We start from the raw sequence: 22,127 nt of genomic DNA, 5'->3' as shown, positions 1-22,127 counted from the left end.
ATATTAAACAAAGCATTCTTAGGTTTACTCTATTAATTTTCTTACTCACAGTAAACCTTCTTATCTCAGTGAAATTGTTGTTCAGACAAACAACTCCTGCCCCTGAGGAATATATCAGCCTTCAGAGGGATGCACAGAAGGTAGGTGAAGTTTTGTTTTCCTATGGCTGAGTGATACAATAGCTGCTCCTGCATATTGCCAAAAAACTAGTGTAGCCAACTACACAAATTTTCCAAAAATTTATCCTAGCACCAGAGAGAAGGATAGACTCAGTAGCAATATTTAATGTGCTTTATATTTCTTAACCATGATTAGCTTAATGTTCATATAATTTGATTAAATCTCAGACTGCTTATGTTTACTTCAAGTACTCCAGTAGCATTCATCTTTAAACAGTCACCAAAAGGAGAGCTATCGAAGAACAGGGGTAAGTATTTATCTCCCTAGGATCCAATCACTGTTATGAATATACCATCATAGTAAAAGCAGTATGAGAGGAACTGTGATAAAAAAAGAACACTTTAGGGATGATCAGTAAAATGAAAACAGCTTATCTATTGAAAAAATATAATAATTCAGCCCAAATTGTATATCTAGACTTTATGTTCTCTTACTGACTTGCTATTGGGGACAAAAATAAAGTAGGGTTTTATCCTATTTGTACAGTTCACAGCAAATAAGCTACAGTCAGGAAATCACAAAATAATGTAATAAAATGTTCAACCCAGCATTAATGCAATTCATAGGGTATTTCAGAATTCTACTCTACAAGTAAGATATTAGTTATTCATCATATTTTATGGCCCTTTAAGCGATTAAATGATGAGAGTATTCTAAAGGTCAAATGTGAGATATAAAGCAAAAAAAAAGCCAAACATTTTCTTGTTGAACATTTTGTTTGTGCTGTGCTTAAGTTGCCCTTAGGATTTCTTTCTGCCCTCAGAAAGTCAACAAGCAAACAATTTGAAAATGATTAATATTGATTTTACAGAATACACCACAGTTCTGCTGGAATTCTTCTGTCTGCAGCAGAAAGTTATATTTGTTGTTTTGAAGAGAGAACTATTAATACAGGGGAAGGAACAATGTGCAGAAAGTACTGTATGTCCCTGAGGCTGATGCCTCTCACTGCACCTTGTGCAGGGTCTGTTTGGCTGCAGCAATACAGATACCTGACTTGGTGTTTGACAAATGCAGAATGCCCTAAATACACTCCCAGGGGATCTCTTGCAAGGAGAGGGGTGTGAGCTGAGGGTCGGTTCCTTCCATGTCTAGGGCAGGAAATGCCAAACTGAGTTGATGGATCTCCTCTTTCCATAACTCCCTTTTGGGAAAGCCCTAGCTCAGCCTTGCACTGGCTCAGTTGCTACTGCCAGTTCCCTACATGCAAAGCCAGAGCCCACAGGGTGAGCTGGCAAGCAATGAGAGGGGAGAACCAGGGCTGCAAATACCTTGCTACTCTTGTATTGGCCGAAGGGATGCCAGCAAACAGGATTTATTGTATGGATACAAAATCTCTGCATGTTCCTGGGTCCTGGCATGTTTTACAACAACGCTTCGCCTGCCCCAGTTCTTGAAGCTTAGAAGCATTGAAAGATATTAGAAAATCTTGACCTAGCTTCCCACAGGTTTGTTTTATTTTTCCCTCAGAAATACTGATTGCCAGTTAATAGCCTAATGTTTAGCTTGGCTTATTTGTTTTTTCATGAAAAAGATGGTCCTTCAGAAGATAAACTATTTTTTATAGCTTAAAGAAGATTTAGCTCCAACTGTAGGAGCTCCTTCATATCCCTCAGGGGATGGGTTCTTGCTAGCATTTCCAACATCCATCAATTATATCTGTCAGGAGTGGAAGGAAAGGCTGTAGAACCAGTGCTCAGTCAAAGCAAACAGAATAATCCAACAGCTCAACCAAAAAGCCTTTTCTATGGAAATCTATTTTATCTGTAGGTTTTTCCAGTGAAACTGTAAATTTACACAACCTTTGCATTGGATAACAGTTCAAGACGTAATACTTGTAGATAAGCTCATAGCAATTTTACACTGACTATTCAAAAATCCTACTTTGTCTAAAGAAAGTATCCATCTTTCTTGGCTGCTTTCTGTCCATTTATAGTCTGTTTCCTTCAAGTAAGGTATATAAAAGATTATAGCAATTATAAAATATTTAAGTAGAGTAATTCAAATAATGTTTTCACAGCCATGTTTTCACCAGGAAACACCGTTTGAACTCTGTTTCAAATACTGTAAGTGGAGGTCGGCATTCACAGATTAAAAATAAATACTGCTTCTATTCTGTAACAATTTCTTGTTTCATACAGCCTATAATTTGGTAAAAGCAAAGCAAAAAAAAATAAATTGTGACTTCATTCTTCCTCCCATACTCTGGTTGGAAGGGTAACACAACCAGTGCATTAATTGCTAATTTGAACATACGCCATGTGATATGTTTTGCCTCCTTTCTGTCACATACATACAAACTCTTCCTTTCTGTTTAATTAGCTTGCATCATTATTTAGCACCATTATTTTCTACAAGACACCATCAGTGTTTTAAAGTATGTCATATTAGAATATTCTAGATAATTAAGGAAATCTGTTATTCTGTATACTTGTCTACTGCTTTCAAAGAGAAGAAACAAGCTCTTATAAAATGTTATTTCATAAACACACTAAATTGGGTATCAATAAGATATTTTATTTCTGCCCAAAAAACCAACAGTACTATCAGCTTGAAACCATCAAGATCTAAAATATCAGAGCACTTCAGGAATATTTTTGAGGACTGATGTATTTGAATTTGTGATAAATTAGGGGTTAAACACTCTTGAATGACATCACAAATTTAATATTTTTGTCTGTGTTGTTAAAACCAGATTATAGTATTACCTGTTTGTGTCCTAGTTACCTTCAAGAACAAGTCTTGAATCTTAGGAAGACAGGATGGAAGTTGCTATCCATTTTTGATTTTATGAGTGACAATATGGGAATTATGAGACCACAGTTGTTAAAAAAAAGATGTATAAGAAGCAGTTCACTCTGATAGCACTTCATTCTTCAGCCAGGGAAAGGAAGTGTGGAAATGGGACCACAAAACATACTGCAAAAGTATTTACAAAAAGCATTTGTCCATCTCTGACCAGGGACGCTGGACCAGATGACCTACTGGGGTAGGTGACCTTCCAAAACTACCCATTCTATAATGCTATGATTCTGTTATTCTGTTATTCTGTGATCTCTGTTCATGGAAATTTATAAATAGACTATGTCAACACTCCGATACACAATTTCTCCTCCACTACACATTATTTTTTGCTTCACTAAGTTGACTGTTAGCTGCATCCTCCATGCTGAGAGCACAAGGCAAATTCCCTCAGTGTATCTAAGATCTTCTTTAAGCAGGATTGCGTACAACTTAACATCAAAAACAGCTGTTTCTTCCAAGTATCCATCAGCTGAGAACAGTCAGGACAGGTGGGACTTGTCTGTGCCATCCTCCCATAGAAACTGAGGAAAAATGACATTCAGCTGTCATTCATACAAACACCTTTCTATTCCCTTAAGTGGTTCTTTCATCAGCATAACTTCTTCCTTGGGACTTTGAGTCACTTCCTCAGGTCATCTAGGCTTTTGTGATGCGCTGAATCAAGTGCCTATCAAGAGACAGAAAGAAAGAATGGTATTTGTCTCATTAAACCCAGTTATTTCCTTAGAAAGCCTCTGTAATGTGCATCTTAGTGAAAGGCAAAACATCTGATCTAAATCCACATCAAATTTTCCATTTTTACCTCAGGGGTTCTTGCTGACTGAGGCATGGGTACAAAAGCAGACACTATAGCTGACCAAAGAATAGGGCTTCTGCAGATGCTGTGCAAGTCCTTCTCTTCATTTTGAAACAGAACCTTCCTTGAGTTCATGTGGAAGATGGAGTACTGACTGAATATAAGAACATTGTGAACACTCCACAAAATTCACCTGTCACCAGCAATGATCGTACCAGCTCTGATACCTTACCAGGTTTTGGGGAGGGGTCTCACATTCTGTGATCTCACATTCTTTCTGGCTGGAGGCGGCTTCCTGCTCACATAGGAAACACAATAATATGAATAAGTAGCTTCAAAGTGATTTTTCCATTGATCCAGCAAATTATGTAGCCTACCACTCTGCCTAACACAAATGTCATTCAGCTTGATAAAAGCTACAGAAAATATGTCTGCTTTTCAGATGGCATTTTAAGTCGAACAAAATCTTTCCTGAGCAATGAGCTGAGTATTCTAATCTTGAAATCAGATGACCTTTCCTTTCTTTCTTAATAAGCATCTCTGATGACACTTTATCAGAGATTCTTATTTGCAATGCCTGCTACAAAAATCACCTAATGAATATTTGATAGGTCTATTGAACACTAGTTGGCACAGGTGGTCTGAAGAAATATTGTTTGTAAATTAAAAGAAACTGAAAATTCAGACTTAGTGAATGTCAGAGATGTCAGAATCACCTGACATCTTGACTCTAAAATGATCCCTCTAATAAAAGCTGTTAGTTTACCAAAATATCAAGATTGGGTAAACCTTTTTAACAGCAGAAAACTATTGCCAGTATCAGTTTTTCTGTCTATTCATTAATTAAAGTAATTTATTCACCAATCTCTTCTATTGACCAATAGCAGTCCAAATGCAACCATTTGGTTTTGTACCAATTCTATTGATCAGACTTGAGGTAATGGAAGAATAATCATTGTATCACCAGGAGTTAGGAGTGCAAACAACCGCTGTCTTTATCTACTGTTTTTCTTGTCAGGTTTCACCAATGTAACTGGCTAGATGCCCACTTCACTTTCTACATGCATATTAGAATAATCCAAAGTAATGATGACTGATGTTTCCAGGTATCATTAATACTAACTGCCAGCTGATGGCAAAATAGATCTGTGTTGCTTGCCTGAATTTAATAAAAAGAGAAAGACATACCACAGAGATCTGAACTGACCCTGTCTGGTCTGAAATAAAATGTTGATGAATACTGTACACTGTAAGTAAACAGGCCCCCTAAATATTCAACAAATCTGAAATATCATTTTGGCATAGGGAGAGAGTAAAACATCTAAGCTGTACTGAAGCAGATTGTTGAAGAGGCCTACAAATAGAAATGATTGAGTATTTCTGTGTGTTTCTCTTCATAACCAGTAGTTTTCTTGTGTTATCAGATGGATTAGTTTGAATAGGTGTTGATAAAAATCAACTCTTTAAGTGGCAAAAGCAAGTCTCTCTTAAAAGATCCTAAGTGACAGATTAAGATGAATTCAATGTACTTACTACATGTTAAAAGAAAACTCAAAACATGAGGGGATTTAGAAACTGAGAAAGGTGTAATCCAGTCTGCAATTGTGATCAAGTTTGGGTTCATTTTCATGTCATGCATTTATTTTGTACTCACGCATAAGATATTCAGTCTATATTGCCTTCCACCCCTTTATAAACTTTTTAAATCTAGAATTATAAATCTAGAATTCATACATTTATTGTATTAATCATAAGTAAAAACATGGGTATTTTCACAAGCAGATCTTCATCACCTTTCTTCAAGGATACTTCAGTTTCAGCTTTTTACCTAATAAAGGGAGACCAGCCGGTGTTCTGATGAAAGGCAGCACAAATCCCAGTTTTATATTTCGTAACCAATATGCTTTTGCTAGAACGGTATGTTCTCAAGGTCTTCTTGATCATCATGACCCCAGAAACAGATAAAATCTCCTGAACATTTTGGCTACAGGAATAACATTTAGGTGGTAGTGGTGTTTGACAGACATATTACCGCAATATGACCTCATCAGTCATATCCTGAGGGCTGGAATCAAGGTACATCAGAATATTTTTTTTTTCAGATTGAAATAGTTACTGTCTTCAAAGTGGTTTATTTTACCTGTAGCACTGTTGCTTTGTTCATACACCAACATAAACAGTCAGAGATGTTTGAGACATTATGTTTCTGAAATCATATATCCAGTAAAGAACTAAGGGTCATGGAACTGGAGACACTATGAACATAACTACTTTTATTTGCAACTAAATATTTGTCATGGAGCACAGAGTATTAACCACCTTGCTGTGAATTCATCCTTTCAGGAGTTCAACACCATATTAGAACAATATCAAAGTAGGAGCCATGATACCTAGAGACCAAGGCAAAGAGAAAATACTCTTGTTCCTCACTGCAAAGACTCAACACTGTGCAAAATGCAGCTGTTTTGGCAATAGTGCTTATTATGTCCTTGGTATTTTATTTTTATGAGACTTTTATATGCAACTGATATTTATTTCATTAAAGTAAAATCCAACTGAAAAGAAATATATTTTTATTCTTGATCCAGCTCAATAAAGTAACATAACTGATTTATTTATAAAGATGCTTCATAAAATGCCAGCTACACAATCCAAAATTAAATGATTAATTGGAACTGAATAGATAGAAAAGACTCCCAGCTGGAAAAGACCTTTCCAAATTCCCAGCTTGCAAGAATTTAAATTTTTCAGCTAAGTGAAATGTTCAGCATTTGTTTCCATTTCTTTCTAGTGAAAGTCCTTTGGGAAAAGGATAGTGTAGAACACTTTAAATTAGTCTCCTTTGCATTTGTAAAAATACTAATTCTTGGTTTAGTACTTACATTATATGTTTTTTATTTTGACTGAAAATTCCATTAGTCCATCAAACACAATACTGGTCAACTGCTTTTGTTTAACCTGAAATTATTATTTTCCTGATAAGAGATTAATATACCTTATCTTGTATCTGTTTGTTTTCACTCTGTTCTGGAGTTTCTTTATTTGCCTTTAGTATTTTGTAGAAATATATGATAATCTGCCTTTTGCTCCTTCCAGCAATGCAATAATTCATACTGTTTGTGGTTTTCTTTTCTTTTTTTTTTTTAATTTCTAGGCTATGTCTCAACCAAAAGAGTGAAGCTAATAAAATGAGCTCTTGTTTTTTTTCTTTGGCAACAGCATATATTTTTAAAATTTTTATCATGCTTCTTTTTTCTTCAAAGAAAATTATCCTTTTCATACTTTTGGATTCCAGATCCTATTTTCCTTCCCTAAACGTCTCTGCATTCACATGCACAGCTAGCTAAGAAATTCCTTCAGGTCTGATCACGTTAAGCAAAAGAGGTAAGTGCAAATTTACTATCTTTAATAATTTTCTATCAATACAGGTCTGAATGGAGAGTGTCAAAAAGCCTTGTTTCTCTACCAGATCTTTTAGCCCATCCTTCCACCTTCCTTCTCCTTAGACCACAGGCTCTGTCCCTGGACAATAACTTCTTTGAACACCTTTAAAGGTGTTATACAGCCAGAACTGGGGCTCTCCCCCATTTCACTCCAGCCCATCTTTATATACCAGATCTACCTCATGTCTTTGCTTCATAATCCAACCAAGAGAGGCTCTGCCTATTTTCTGAACTTTGCCTCAAACCTCTGCTTCACTTCCGCCAGCACTAAAACCAAAAATCTCATAAAACTTTTTTCTGAGCGCTCAATTTAAAAGCCGTCTTGTACAAAAATAATGTCATTTAGTGGAATCATAGCCATAAAGCTCTGAATTTCTTTTGCTTGTCTATCTACATTTATTTCCAGAAATGTAATATAAACATACCTGGCCTGCCTCTGTTAGATTTATTTTTTCACATGGTACCTTCACACAAAAAGAAAATAGATTAAATTTATATATTCATAGGTGTATAATTTAAATATGCTTACACAGGATGGCTCCACTGAGCCACTACAAATCTCATTGGCAGTTCTATCACCATCCTTTTCAGATATGGATCTTTTATATCTTTTAATCACACTTTTGCCTTAAGAAATTTTTTTTCATAGCAGTAGTTCTTGCCAAATCTAATAAAAAGTCAGCATATAGAAATGCTGTATATATCTGTGAAATCTAATCTGCAGCAAAGTTGCTCAGACAATGAAACATTCCAGTGTAATGGAACTTTATTGTTTTAAACTTATTTCTATTATTTTAAATCGAATGTCTGGAAAAGTACATAATTAAATAACACAAAATAACTTATTCTTTCCCAAAATTTTTAATTAAAATCTATGTAGTGCTGAACTACGTTGCAGCCTCTCTGATGATAATCTAAATGAGTCCACTGAAGAAGGAGGATGGTACTTTTTTGCATTACCAATATGCATGATCAATTTAACACTTGTATTAACAAATCTAAAAGTAATTGCCGAAGGCTGTTTGCTCCTCACCTAGCAAAGAAAATGAAGAGATAAATCATGTTGTCAGATGGTACAGTGATATTAGGGAGAAATTAACTCTCTGCAGATTTGAAAAAATATATACCATAATATTTGGGAAGAGTAAATTTAGTGTTTGAACAATGTTCAGCCATGTCCATGACTAGAGAGTAGGCAGTGTTCCTTTGGCAGTTCATCCTTCCCTGAAAATAGCCAGCATTCCCTGAGGCTGGGAAATCCCATGAAGGAGTGAAGGGACATCTTGCCATTTAAGCCTCCCTGAAGATGCCCGATGTCGCAGTGTTCCAGTGATGTGGGTATCATCTGCCTATTCCCTAGCCTTTGGATAGAGCCCACTAATCTTTTCTTTACAAGCTTCTGAACACCTCAGAAGAACAAAGCTCTTCCATCCAGGCCTCACTGAGCCAGACAGTACTTGGATATGTGTGAAAGCAGTGGCAAAAAGAGCAGGACAAATCTACTACTACTTGGTTGTTAATGCACCCTCAGCTGTGCTGTGCAGAGCTCACTGAATTCCTCACAGGCTGAGAGTTCAAAAACTTTTAAAAAAATTTAATAAATTTATAAAAAATAAATTGTTAAAGAAAATATCTTCCCTTTGCCAGTTCACCTCAGAAAAGCATCCACCCAGGATGCATGCTTTTGATGTCAGTATTTTTGCCAATGACTTCACTTACCCGGTATTAATTCTGGGGGAAGATGGTTAAGACTGTCATACTATCTGGAAAACAGTTTTATGCATATGGTTCATTTTAATCCTGAGAAATGGGAGTATCCATTTACCTCTTCTGATGGAAATGAATATTTTTTTGTCTCATATCATTTTTAGTTCTCTTTGCCTCTCCTCTTTCCCTGAGGTGTCACTGTTAGAATCACAGGAGCATTGGCACCAGCTGGCTGCTGCTACCTTTGGCTACCTCCTTCTTCCTTCTCATGGCTGGTTTGTGTGAGTTGCTCCCAATAACGTCCCTCTAGGATCTGATTTGCCAGATCTCATACAAAAAATGCTGCTATAACACCCAGTAGGGTGTTACTAGCAGCATTGCAGCTCACGGTGTTTTGTAGAGTGCGTAAGATGATTAAAATTGTAAAGGGGCTGAATTTCGGATAAAAGTTCTCTTTTTGCAGTCATCCCTAGTGAAGACTAAATGAAGAAGGTGGAGTTTTCATTTGGGAAGATCTTGCAAGTAGTTTTTTTCACCTTCCTGTTCATAGGAATTTTTCACATTCCTGTCATTGCTCCTATTTTAAACCTGATTTAAAATTCTTTAACTATATCTAAAGATAAATGCCATCATAAGTGAAAAATTAAATAAACATCTTTAATAGATTTCAGACTGAGATAAAGACTACTGCTTTTATTGAAATCCTTGAGGACAGTTTAAGACAAGTATTTCACAGTCTAAAAGTCACAGTAAGACTTGACAATGATCTTGCGGTAATACAGAACACTAATCTGAGACACAAGAGACCGTAAAGTGTGCCTGCAATAAATTGTAAATGAAAAAGTAAGGCAAGGACAAGTATATCCATTAAGGTTTTACAGAATTATTATAAGCATTAGGAGCTGTTAGCGTAATGAAATTGTTATTAGTTTTACCAACCAAATACAGTATCTGTTCAGGAATTACTCCAAACAATGCCACTGGAATCTCTGAGCAACCATGGATTAATTACCAAATTCTTCCTCCCGCCCAATAACCAGACTTCCTTGTCAGTGTCATTAGAGGCAATATTCGTCTTGTAACTTTATCATCCCTAATTGACAGAAAAGGGCAGACAGAGTAAGATGGTGCCGTGATATCAGGTATTCCATCACAATCCACAGGGGCATGTGGTACATCCTTGCTTGTAGTTCAAAAGGAGACTAGGGCATTTGAGTTTCTAGCCTAGCCACTATTCACTCTGACTTTTCTTTTTGCCACTGTTTAGGGTGCTGGGGTTGTGCCACTGGCACAGAGAGCCACAGGTATCTGGCCTCAGTCAGTCACCTCAGCAGTTAAAGGACATCATTTTGACACCGCCTTGCTGAGCGCCTTAGGAATAGAACAGAGCTGTCCCTGCTCTGGTTGACAGCCTTGCTTACTGTCCTTGCTCTCCCATCAGCCCCAAGGGAAGCTGTCTGTGCTGAGGGGGCCCTGGCTGGGTCACCAGCCCCTGGGGATGTCCTGTCCATCCCCACTGACAGCAGCGCTAGTCCTAGACCTTAGTCTGACATCTGATGAGGTGTTCATGGACCTTTAGAACATTCCTTTCTAAAATGTTGATTATAAACAAAATTCAGCTATTTAAGGGTTGGATTAAAGGCATTTTCATGCAGATTAGATTTAACTCAATTTTTTATTTATACTCAAGGAGATTTCAGTATTTAAATCAAGCCTTCTCTTCTTAGCAAAAAAAAAAAAAATTTGGAACATCTAACAGAAATCTCATCTCCTGATTAAAGAAAATGCAGAAAAGTTAATCAGACAAACTCTTTATAATTCCTATGGAATAATTTGTCTTTGATTACTCCTTTATTAATTAGGGGGGTTTTATTACCTAATGATCTAGATATCAGGTTTTATTACCTTTGTCATCCATACCTGTCATACTTACAATGTATCTAACATGCATGCTTGAAGAAACAGTGCATAATCTGTTTCAATTATTCTCTATGTTTGTATTTGCATATCACTCCATACAGGATCTGGCAGGGGTGGAGTAAATTTCCCACAGAACAACCTAGTATGTGCAGTATTTTGGATTTATGAACAAAACAGTGTTGATAACACAGGGATGACGGGTTTTTTTGTTGTTGAGGCAGTCTTGTGGGACACAAAGCTTTAAAAAAGAAGAATGAAATTTTTCTTAGGTAATGAAGTCCTTGGAAATGTTTTGGTTTAGAAATCTGTGTTTAAAAAGGGGAATGAGGACCCTTACCCCAAACTCTCAACATCTAACTTTCAAGATCAATATTCAAATCTATATATCAATATCTAACTCCTAGTAAGAGTTCCCCAGCAACATCACATAATAAGCAGACAATAAGTGTTACAAACATTTCTTAAGCACAAATATCTGTGCCTGTTTAAAGACTAAAATAATTTAAAGGCTAAAGTCAAATAATGCAGAGTATTCCTGAATGGTGCCCCATGTCCTCATAATGTTTCCACATGGAAATTTTCTGTAAGGTCAGACTTGTTTACAGCTGTGGTAGTCACAATGGTCCCATTCAGTATTTACCTATCATGCCACCCTACTAATTACACCCTGGCTAAAATATGCTTATTCCTAACAATAGTAAGAATATAAATAAATCACTTAATTATAAGGTATTTTCTTCAAGAATACCTTAGGGTTAAAGACTTTTTTTCCCCCACAGAAGTTGAAATCATTTGGCTGTTAAAATTCCATTTTTCACTTCACTCCAATTTAATTACGGAGAAGAAATGACCAAAACAGATGGTCATTCTCTTAAAAGACTAATTTTCATTTAAAAGTGAGTCAGCATCTAAGTAAAATAAAGTAAAACTGTATATATTGAACATTTGTTTTGGGGAAAGGACAAAGAGTGTTTTACACATAATGAAAAATAGAAACTTGTTGATTCAGTGTTATGAGTACAAGGCATTGTACCTAAAGAATCAGAAAGAATAGTACCAGATACGCTTCTGATATCAACAACATACAAAATAAAAACTGTACCCAGAAGCGTTTTTGTTCATTTTTCAGTATTTCACATTTGATACTCGATAAATCTGCTTCTAGAGTTAAAATAAGTTTTGCATCACTATTTTTTGTATTCTTTTTATTCTGATGAGTGAGATCTGGTACCCAAAAACTAAGATATACTACATAATTGAATATTTTTGTAGGTGTTAAGGTCTATGAATATGCAAATAATCTTTTTGCTGGTTTTTTATTCAAATTACATATAGTCAGTTCTAGTTGCAGGCAAGTTTGTTATGTTTAGTTTAATTAGCCATCAGACTTAGAATGGATTATTAAGAGTTATAAATGGTTAATGCTCAGATTCATTACATTGAATTTAGAAATTATTATGTTTCTAGACCTGGAGGCCTGGCCACAGAGACTCAGCTTCATCACTGATTTCCCAGAAACATTTTGATTTATCTTTTGATGTGAAACCAGAGGCTACTGCCTGGCTAGACCACTTGAAGGATATGAATGGCTGAGGTACAGAAGCGTTCCTCTCAATGTATATCATGGGGAAGGAGAGCTCTCTTGATACATCCTTTTTCACCAGGATATCAGGTACCTATCTATGAGAGATTAAGTGTAAACTGAAAGGTCTGTAACCTCATCTGACAACCCCCTCCACTGACAAGTGGATGCAGGAGACCCTCCCCCAGCAATAGCATCCCACAGTGGTACTCATTCCTGTTCACTGACATGGGATGTACTTCTACAGTCTACAACAATGTCCTATAGATAGAGCTCACCTGCCTTGCTAAATGGCAGAAAACCATAATTTGAGGTGCTGCAAAGTTCAGGTTGTGTTTTAAATAACAGCATGAGCAGAGAGACAGAAGTGCTGCAGTAAAGCATCAGCTCGCCTGTGAGAAATTTGGGCATTTCTCAATCGATCCTGGGTTATAGGGCAATTTTAATATTTCACAAGTCTCCTTAGATCCTCTGGAAAGTGCATGCAATTATCTTTTAAGTACCTCAAGGAATAATACATAATCGTAATACATGATTAATAGTTGGTAATTATTTTCTTCTATAAGATATATTTTCAACATCTTTTAATCCTAATTAATTGTGAGTTGGAATACAGATGCTTAATAGATGCCAAGTACTGGATCTGTTCCACTTTTTTCACAGTGTAGAATATGCTGCACATGGCAAAAAGAGAGTTTCTTTAAATCCCTGGGCCAAGAAACTACCAGCAAATGGGAAAACCCAAGGCTTTAGAAGGCAACTTGAATTACTCTGGACACCATGGAAAAGCAAGCACTGTAGAAAGACTGTTGTCATGGGAAAACACAAGTTAGGACATAGTGGCTACTCACTGGTGGCAGAATTTGATGTGATTTCCTAATTCTAGCTGAATAATTATCATGCTGTTTGAAGGGAGAAAATTGGGGCTGTTTGTCACTATGGTAAAATTACACTGGAAAATGGAGAGATGGATAGCTGAAGCACTGTCAAAGAAGCTATGTTAATAGGAATGGGCCATACCTATTTTACCATTATTGGTAAGTTAGAAGTGGCAAGGGAGCAAGCTATCAGGGGACAGAGGTGCTTACCATTCATCTGGAGCAGAGATTGCTACTACATTGCTCCTACAAGGCTATGCTTTTTCTCCGAGAAAGCAACCAGGAGATTATCATACTGTGACTGCCAGTGGGAAACTTCCCACCTTTTAATCTCTCTTATTCCCTGCCCCTGGGATATCAGTCCTTATTCATCCCAAGAAATGGAAGGGTAGCAGTAAAAGATTATATTCATTGGCATCTGTTTGTTGAGGCACTTAAGACCTTTTCATAGCATATTGCAGCTGAATAGAAATTTCATGCGTTTCAGTGGTGTCTGAAACCTGGATGCTCAGAGTGATATTTACATAAGGAGATTTTCTTGTCAGGCTAATGATTTATTTCTAGGTAAACTTAGGTCTCAATAGTTGTTTCTATAGGGTGGATGTTGGGAGTGCTCCCAGCCCTTGAAATCACAGGCCAAATGCCAAGGCTACGACAGGGCAAGATCAAATTAGCCCCAATACCTTGCTTATATTGAAGAAAAAAACCTGGGCAGTGAACACCTCCCATCAGATCAAGGCATCAGAACTGGTGTAATTTGGGTAACACAAGGCATTGAAAACTTTACAGTTTCTAATGCCTCTCCTGCATGCCAGGAAAGGAATATGACGCTTGCCAGGTGTAAACACAGTGACCATGCTATGGAAAGCACCCCATTGTGACAGCCTCTTCTGAGGAGCACATAGTTAGCTAGCGACTGCAGCACTGCAAGCAAGGGACCAGGATGATCCCCTCTCCTTCCCACCAGGCAAGTGGGATTTATGCTACACATGCTGTGCAGATTGAAAAAGTTATCTTACATCTGAGGGTTTCACAGGACGTTGGATGGGGTTGGCAAAATGAAATCAACTAGAATGAAGAAGGAGCTAAAGTTTTTAATTGTTCTCTTCCTCTCACATTTTCTTCCTTTAAGACAAAGTCAGAATTGGCTGTTGTGTGAAATGAGTGCAATCCAGACACAATGCTTTAGCTCAGGTATAGCCTGGAAAAAATCATTTGAGTAGTGAACATGTGGTTCAGTAAGTGCTGGGTTCGAAGCCAAGGACAATCATGGCTGGCAACAGTTTCAGTGTCTGTCATATTTTCTAAGACCCAGAAACACAGAGTCCTGGACTCAAAAGAACATAGTAAAAGATACTTCTAGGTGTTGTGGTTGATGCGCAACGTTTGAAGATGTGAAATCAGAGTTTCCTAAAAACTCTGAAGCTTGAACGTGAAGTAAAAGAATGTTGCTAATATTTTTGGAAAAGGATGAGAAAGGCAATTAGTTGGGAATTGAAAAATAAACTGCGATAAGCAACCTGGTCATTGATAAGATATTTTGTTGTCACTTGCAGTGTTTCTGGGAAGTGAGAAAAGCCATTAAATGCCTTTGTGGAGCATATGAGTAATTTTATTTTCCTGTAAGAGGATTCAATATTCAAAGATGGAAACTTGAAGCCTTAATTGTCATCCTAAAAGTAATTAGGCAACAAGCAATAGAACTCTATCTCATCCAAACTTTCCTCTTCATCTATTTTCCAGTCCTGTCTTCCTGCCCAATGCTCTTCTGAGAAAATTTTAGCTCAGAAATGCCGTCCAGGCTGTCCTGTCTTCTTTGGATTTCATTGCTCAACAATCAGTGTTGCTGCACTGCAGCAGAGGTCAGCGCTGAAAGGAGGATTATTTGAAATGTCCTGTTAGCCATGACAGTTTATTAATCATTGTGTGTGATTAATCACATGGGCTTTGCATTTACACAATTCTTGAAGCTATGATTCACAACAATTCTAAATATACTTCCACAGAGCTCTCTCTAAGTCCTTTGTTTCCTTCCCTATTTTTGTGCAGTTAATTGTATTTACCCAAGTTCATGGCCTGAGATTTTCCCATAATAAAATTTTACTTTTCTTATATAATTTCCCTGTGTATCACAATTTCATTGACTCTATTCCCATTTTGCAATTATATTATCAGATTATTGGTGTCTTCAAATATAATAAAAACATTTTCTATTTGATCATCTGGGTCATTGAAAATAATATCTGAAAATACCACTCCCTTAGGACTGATCCTTGTAGAACACTACTCCTTCCTTTTCAGGGTGTACTTGAACCACTGTTAATGAATCCACAAGTAGAATTTTCCCATGATTTTAGAAAATTTTTTTTTCCTCATGTAAATATTCTTTAGCTTGGCTACTGGATCTCTATACAGCATAGTGTTAAAGTCTTGTATAAGCCAAGGTATCTGGCATGTATTACTTCCTCTCTCTGCTACCTTCAGTATTAGAAAACTGATTTGATTTGATTTGATATGGTGTGTTTTTATATAAATTAATTCTGACTATTACTAACCTCTATGTTTTCTTTTAGTTCCTTAAAAATATTCTGTTTGTCATATTGGTTTTGGTAGGAACTATTAGGAGCTGTAGCTTTCTGTATATTTCTGGTGCCTGGTACCTGGCAGCAGGCATGTGAGCATGTCTAGCAGCAATGGCAGTGGAGCCCAAGTTTCCTAAGCTTAAGTGTGCACAATTAAAGCTGTTAGCAATAGAGCAAACTGTACTGGTTAGCAGTGTGCATTTAACCACATTATGGATATATAATCTTAGAAACATTAAGGTTGGAAAAGACCTCCAAGATCATCGAGTCCAATCTTTGATCCAACACCACACAAACCAAACCACAGCACTAAGTACCATGTCCAATTGTTTCTTGACCATTTCCAGGGATGGTGACTCCACATCCTCTCTAAGCAGTTCATTCCAATGCCTAACCTGTTTTTCAGTGAAAAAATTCTTTCTGATGTCCAAACTGAACCTCCTCTGGTGCAGTCTGAAGGCATATCCCTGGTTGTGTGGGAGAAAAAACTGACATTCATCTTACTACAATATCCTTTCATGTGCTTGTACAGAGCACAAAGATTTCCACTGAGTCACTTTTATTCCAGGCTATGCAGCTTCATCAGTGCTGAGTACAGGGGGAAAATCCCTGCCCTGGTCCTGCTGGCTGCACTATTGTTGATACAGGCCAGGGTGCCATTGGCCTTCTTGGCTACCTGGGCACACAATGGCTCATGTTCAGCTGCTGTCAATCATCATTCCTAGGTCATTTTCCACCAGGCAGCTTTCTAGCCATGTTGCCCCTAGCCTGTGGTGCCACATGGAGTTCTTGTGACCTATGTTCAGGACCTCTTACTTCACCTTAATAAACCTCAAACCTTTATCCTCAGCCCATTGAGCCAGCCTGTCCAATCCTTCTACACAGCCTTCCTAACCTCCAGCAGGGCAGCACTCCTGCCCAGCTTAATGTAATCTGCAATCTCATTGGGGCTGCACTCGATCCCCTTGTCTTTGACTGAATCAACAAAGGTTTTATTGTGGGCAGAAATATAGCAATGTGAAAAAGAGCAAACCACTCACACCACTTCATTCTGTTTTGTTCAAATGAAAAGAAAACTTCAGTCTTTGAGAATGAACCTGTGTTGGTTCTCTGCTCTCATCTGTGTTCTGCATTTGTTCTAGGCAGCCTGCCCCTCCAGTGACTGATGGTTATTGCCACAAATTGAAGCTCTTTAAAAATTAAATGGCAACACCTTCTAAGGCTGATATGTCACTAAAAATTATTTCTGTTACAAACCATTCTCTTAGCTCTTATGGTGTATATGGATTGAATAGCCTTAAGATTAAGCCCTGCTGTTCATTTTCCTTTCTAACTTTCTATGTATAGTAAAGTGTGTTGCAATATTTTTCAAACTAAGTATTAGTCTGCTTTTTCAGAAATACAAAACTTGCACAATTCTGTTTCAGCAAATCTTGTTTGTGACTTCTCTGTAAGATGCATGTTGTAGTAAAACTAAAAGAAAAATTGATCCAGAAGTAGGGACAGCAAATTGATAATGAGATTGCAGAAAAGAGATGCATTCTTGTTTCAGCAATCTGGAATAGGAGTTTAAAAGGATTGAATTAATTCTCTCTTAATGCTGAGTTTATCTCTGATGCCAAGGGCAGTCATTATCATGTACACAGAAAATATCAGTCTTAAAAATGGGAATTCCTGTCTTCTGACTGCTTAGTGAGCAAGACAACTGTTCTTTAAAAAGAGGTACTACTTTTGTTATTTTTAATACTAGTTTTTCTGTGTAGTTTATTATTTGAAGCAGTAATATTTCTCAAAACAGAGATTTCTTCCTGTGTTCATGGATTTGTTGAGTTTGGGTATTTTTCTATTTCCCCCTGTAGATCCAGAATGTTTTTATGCATAGGAGCATAGGTTAGAGAAATATTTTCCAACTCAAATTAAAATTATTATCTATCTTATTCTCTATCTCTGCATCAGCTGTATGAAGACAATAAGATAATTTTCAATCTTTAATAATATTTGAAAAGTGCACTCTACTGTGTCAAGTTATGCCATGGGAGCTGACATTTTACATCTCAACTCAGCCTTTATATCTTATGAGATTCACAAGCAACTGTGTCAAGACTTACTGCATGTATTAATTAATTCATCAATATATTTTTCAAGTACTTTCAGATGGAGAAAAAATATTTCTGTATTTTTGATGCTACTGATTATAGGTTTTAAAATATTGATTGTTTTGAATGTTGCAAAATAGCAAGCTATGATTTTGGCTGGGGGAAATGAAAGTTTGTTGGTTTAATAAAAATATATTTTCTAAAGCATAAGGAACATTACAAAAATAATTTCCAAGGAATTTCATATTGTACGCGATAGAATTAGATATACAGCTTGTCCAGTAATTCAGTGTACAGGTTCAACCTATTTTTCATGCCAAATATGAAAACAATGTAGCCTTTATTTACATGGTAATATGGGAATGAATACTTATAGCTATCAATATTTAGTTACTGGGTTTGCTTTATGGTATATGACTCAAAATAGAAAATGACGTGGCGTTGTACTGGCTTGATAAGGCTTGTCACAGTATTAGAATACATTAGTTGGTCTTTAGTAATTTCAAAAAGATGTTAGGAAGTTGCCTGGGAAACAGGAGATAAGATGTAAACATCTAAGGAAAACTGCCTTCTCAGCAGTCATCATTATGGCTACATTTTGACCAGCCAAAATATTGTTTAGATCTACTTCTTTTGCTGCTCCTGCAGCTTTTATTGTAGCTATAAGATGACATGACAAGCTTATTCTTCCTAAGACCTTCAAGAATAAATTATCTACAGAAGCAGAGAATATTCCAGTGGAAAAAGAAGATAAAATTATTTCTGTTTAATTTGTCTTTCTCAGCCAGGGCAGTTCTGCAACATATAAGGACCAATTTGTCATTAACATTAGAGCCTTTTCATAGCAAACTGATTATTCCAATTGCAGCTGTTGCCACTGGCCCATTGGTGGTTCAAAGGCTGCAAGGGAATTTCAAGCTGCTTGTTCACCCCCTGATGTAAAGGACTGACACAAAACAACAGAAAAACAACTGTAGCGGTGAGATAAGGAATCATCTACCTGAGCTGATAGTAAAGAAAAGATTAATTAATACCTTAGGATAGTACAAAAATCACTAGGAAGAAGCAACAGGCAGGAGGGGAGCCCAGAAGATAGCCTTTTGCCATGTCATTGGCATTTGGCCAGACAGAGCCAAAGTCGTTCTGTAGAAATGCACCCTTCCTACTCAGCTGGCACTGCCTCTAAATGCTGCTCAGCACAGCATAGAACCCAGTCGAGCTCTGAGTGTTCAGTATCCCAGTGCAGTCTTCAAAATATATTCAGTATCAGGCTTGGAAGAGTTGGGATAGGGAGACAGTCTTTCTAACTAGTAATGTACTGAACTATTGACATATTTACAAATTTGTTTTGGCAAATTTGGATTCCTGACATTCCTCTCCATTTTCCATTGTACTTGTTTTAGTCAAGGTAGTTTTTCTTGTTGTAGGCAGCTAAACCAACTGTGGTTTACTGTGTCTATACTGTGTGGAGACTATACCTGTGTCCACTGTGTGGAGAAAGAATTTTTTTCTCAGGCACACTTGTACAAAAACAGTGTTCCTGTTTAAAAAAGGAGCCTGGTCCCTTGCACAGTCCATGAACAGAGTACCACACTTGTAACTCAGTGCAGCTGCATGGGCACAAAACAAATCTTGTTCTCCTGCTGCATTTCCTGAGCAGGTGAGTTCATCTCAATGTCCTTCAATACTCTTAAATACAGTGTCACAACTGTACTTGACTGAAGAAAATTGTGTTCAAAGTATAATAAAGCAAACCAGAGGAACATGCAGGAGGGTGAAGATGTTGAGGTTAAAATTGTCTCTGCAACCTCAGAGCAGGAGCTCTCAGAGATGCCCATGTAGTTGCCCTCCAGGCAGCCTCTTGCCTAGGTCAGAGCAGCATGTTGTAGAGCAATGACATGACACAGATATTCAATGGCAATGAACTCTGCCATTTCCTTAATTTGACTGCCAGGTCTTGCCTGCGCAAGATATGGATTGTTTAAGAACACCCCTGTTGGGGTTCTTTAGGTTAAAACAGTGGAGGAGAAAAAAGGTCCATTGTATGATAGCATATAGATTCCTCACAGACACTTTCTCAAGTTTGAGATGGTTTAGAGTGAGCCAGATGTGATTGAAAATCTTACTCAGATGTGTTTTTATAAACATATAAAGACTTCTGCCTGTTACTGTGTCTGTTTGGTTCAGTTGTGTGCACTACTCCATTAAGAGAGTCCCAAAGAATAGTACAGCACAGCCTTAGGGCTTCCTGCTGTTTCTCAGACTGGCTGCCACTGGCTTCAGCACTATATCTGCATGTAAATATCTCATTCTGGACCAAGGAAACAATAACATCATGCTTTTCCCTGCCTTCTCACCTTTCCTCTCTAGGCAGCAGTGCCAGCAGTTTTCCTAGGACAAAATCCAGGCACAGCTGGTTCTCTGTCTGAGGCTCTGTCACCCCGAACATGCTCCCTCTCCCAGTGCCACTGTCTGGCTCCACTGGTGGTCCCACAGGCAGTCATATGTTGGCACCAGGGCAGACACTGGGATGCTCACAGGGTCAGGATGCCTTGTCAGCTTAGAGAAAAGTTATGCTAAGTCTTTGGAACTTGTGCAAACTTTTCTTTAGTATGATAAATTATTTTTCATTTTTGGAGACGAGCTCACTCCATGGATCTACACAATTATGAAGTGGAAATCTACTCAGGGGAGAAGCAATGTATGTCTGTATTTATTCTTTAAGCAGACACTTCCATCTCCTTACTAAATTCAAAAGAATAGTTTTTGGATATTTCCAATAGAATAGGAAAATTCATTGTGTTGTTTTCATGTTGCTTAACAGTCTTCAACACTGACTGATTTTCATAAAAATCATAATGTTATACCACTCATATTTATTGCTAAAAGGGTATTTGCACCATTTCAGTGACTGTTACTGTAAAGGCCTAGAGTTTGTGCTCTTTATCTGCATAATACTAATTTTTTTTTTTTTTTTTTTTTTTTTTTGTGCAGGAAATAAAACATTCTCTCCCATATTTTGTCTTCAGGTCTACACAGGAATGTACATTCCTGCAAGGAATATTAAGTGGCTAAATATTCAATTACTGTAAGACATTTCAAGGTCTGAAAAATGAAATCGGAAGATAATTTCAGGTTACAAGAACAAAAATGTGATTCCCTATAATGTAGTATTAAATAAAAAATCTACTGATTTGCAGAATATCATTAATATGGTTAGTCTTCACTTCTTTATAAAATGTTCTGGACTATGCTATTTAGAATAAAATAGGTACTGCAAAAGTGAGTGTTGTACCTGTCATTCAGAAAATAGAAGAAATGTGAATGCATTGGATTTTGTGCAAGTGAACAATGACTAAATAATTTACATTAACTGAAACAGAAGTTCAGTTTTGTTTGCTGTCATAATCACAAAGGTTTCAATGGGTTTATGATAATTTTGACCTGAAAAGATTCTGCTTCGTTATTCTAACTGCAGCCACTGATCATCTGAGTTTCCTCTTAATACCTTACACTTGAGGTTAAAACCTGAAGGAGGTTTTCCTTGTCACCTACTTCTCCTTTACTTTTTCTGCTTTTGGTTCTTTTAAAGTCTCTTTTATAGAAGTAAAAGGAAAGGAAAAAGTTGTGGCAGTGATAGCCAGAGACGAGTGAGGTTGCAGAGAGTGCCCAGCTTTTTGAGGCATCCTGGGATTCACATGGCTCTATGGGTTGAAGACTATAACTAAACAAAAGCACAGATCTGAAGACAGTCTAAGACTTTTTCTTTCCATTTCTCACAATCTTGTGGGAGGGAACAATTGGTCAATTGGAACAATTATTATTTTACTATCACTTAATTAATGTTTAAATAACATTTCTTCACCAAAATGTAACCCAAGAAAGTTAAGATCACTTATCTGGGTCAGATTCTTTGTAGCTGAAACCAGTAATGCATATATCTAGTAAAAAAGCAGGTTTTACATAGGATGTCACTTCATGATACTAATTCAACATACAGAATGGGAAATAGATAAACAAAGAAGCAAAACAACTGAAAAAGAGGTAACAACAATAGAGGTTACAGATAATGTTAATGTTTTGATTGATTTCTGTCCATATATTTGAGTTTTATATAACCAGCCTTCAGACTGCCTCT

General features: G+C 37.0%; 1 long non-coding RNA gene across 2 annotated transcripts; it reads left to right on the top strand.

Moving 5' to 3' along the window:
* Positions 1 to 6,454: 6,454 nt before the first annotated feature.
* LOC140684532 (uncharacterized) lies at positions 6,455 to 21,300 on the top strand. 2 transcript variants are annotated; one of them, XR_012056912.1, is made up of 3 exons: positions 6,455 to 7,165; positions 12,319 to 12,523; positions 20,984 to 21,300. It is a non-coding gene; the product is annotated as an uncharacterized lncRNA (long non-coding RNA). The 2 variants fall into 2 exon arrangements; XR_012056914.1 differs by lacking the exon at positions 20,984 to 21,300 and adding an exon at positions 14,127 to 16,852.
* Positions 21,301 to 22,127: the final 827 nt, after the last annotated feature.

Source organism: Taeniopygia guttata, chromosome 1 (genome assembly GCF_048771995.1).
Source record: "Taeniopygia guttata chromosome 1, bTaeGut7.mat, whole genome shotgun sequence".
Taxonomy (NCBI): Eukaryota; Metazoa; Chordata; class Aves; order Passeriformes; family Estrildidae; genus Taeniopygia; species Taeniopygia guttata.
The sequence above is the reverse complement of the archived record's forward strand: the minus strand, read 5'-3'. Positions and strand labels throughout refer to the sequence as shown.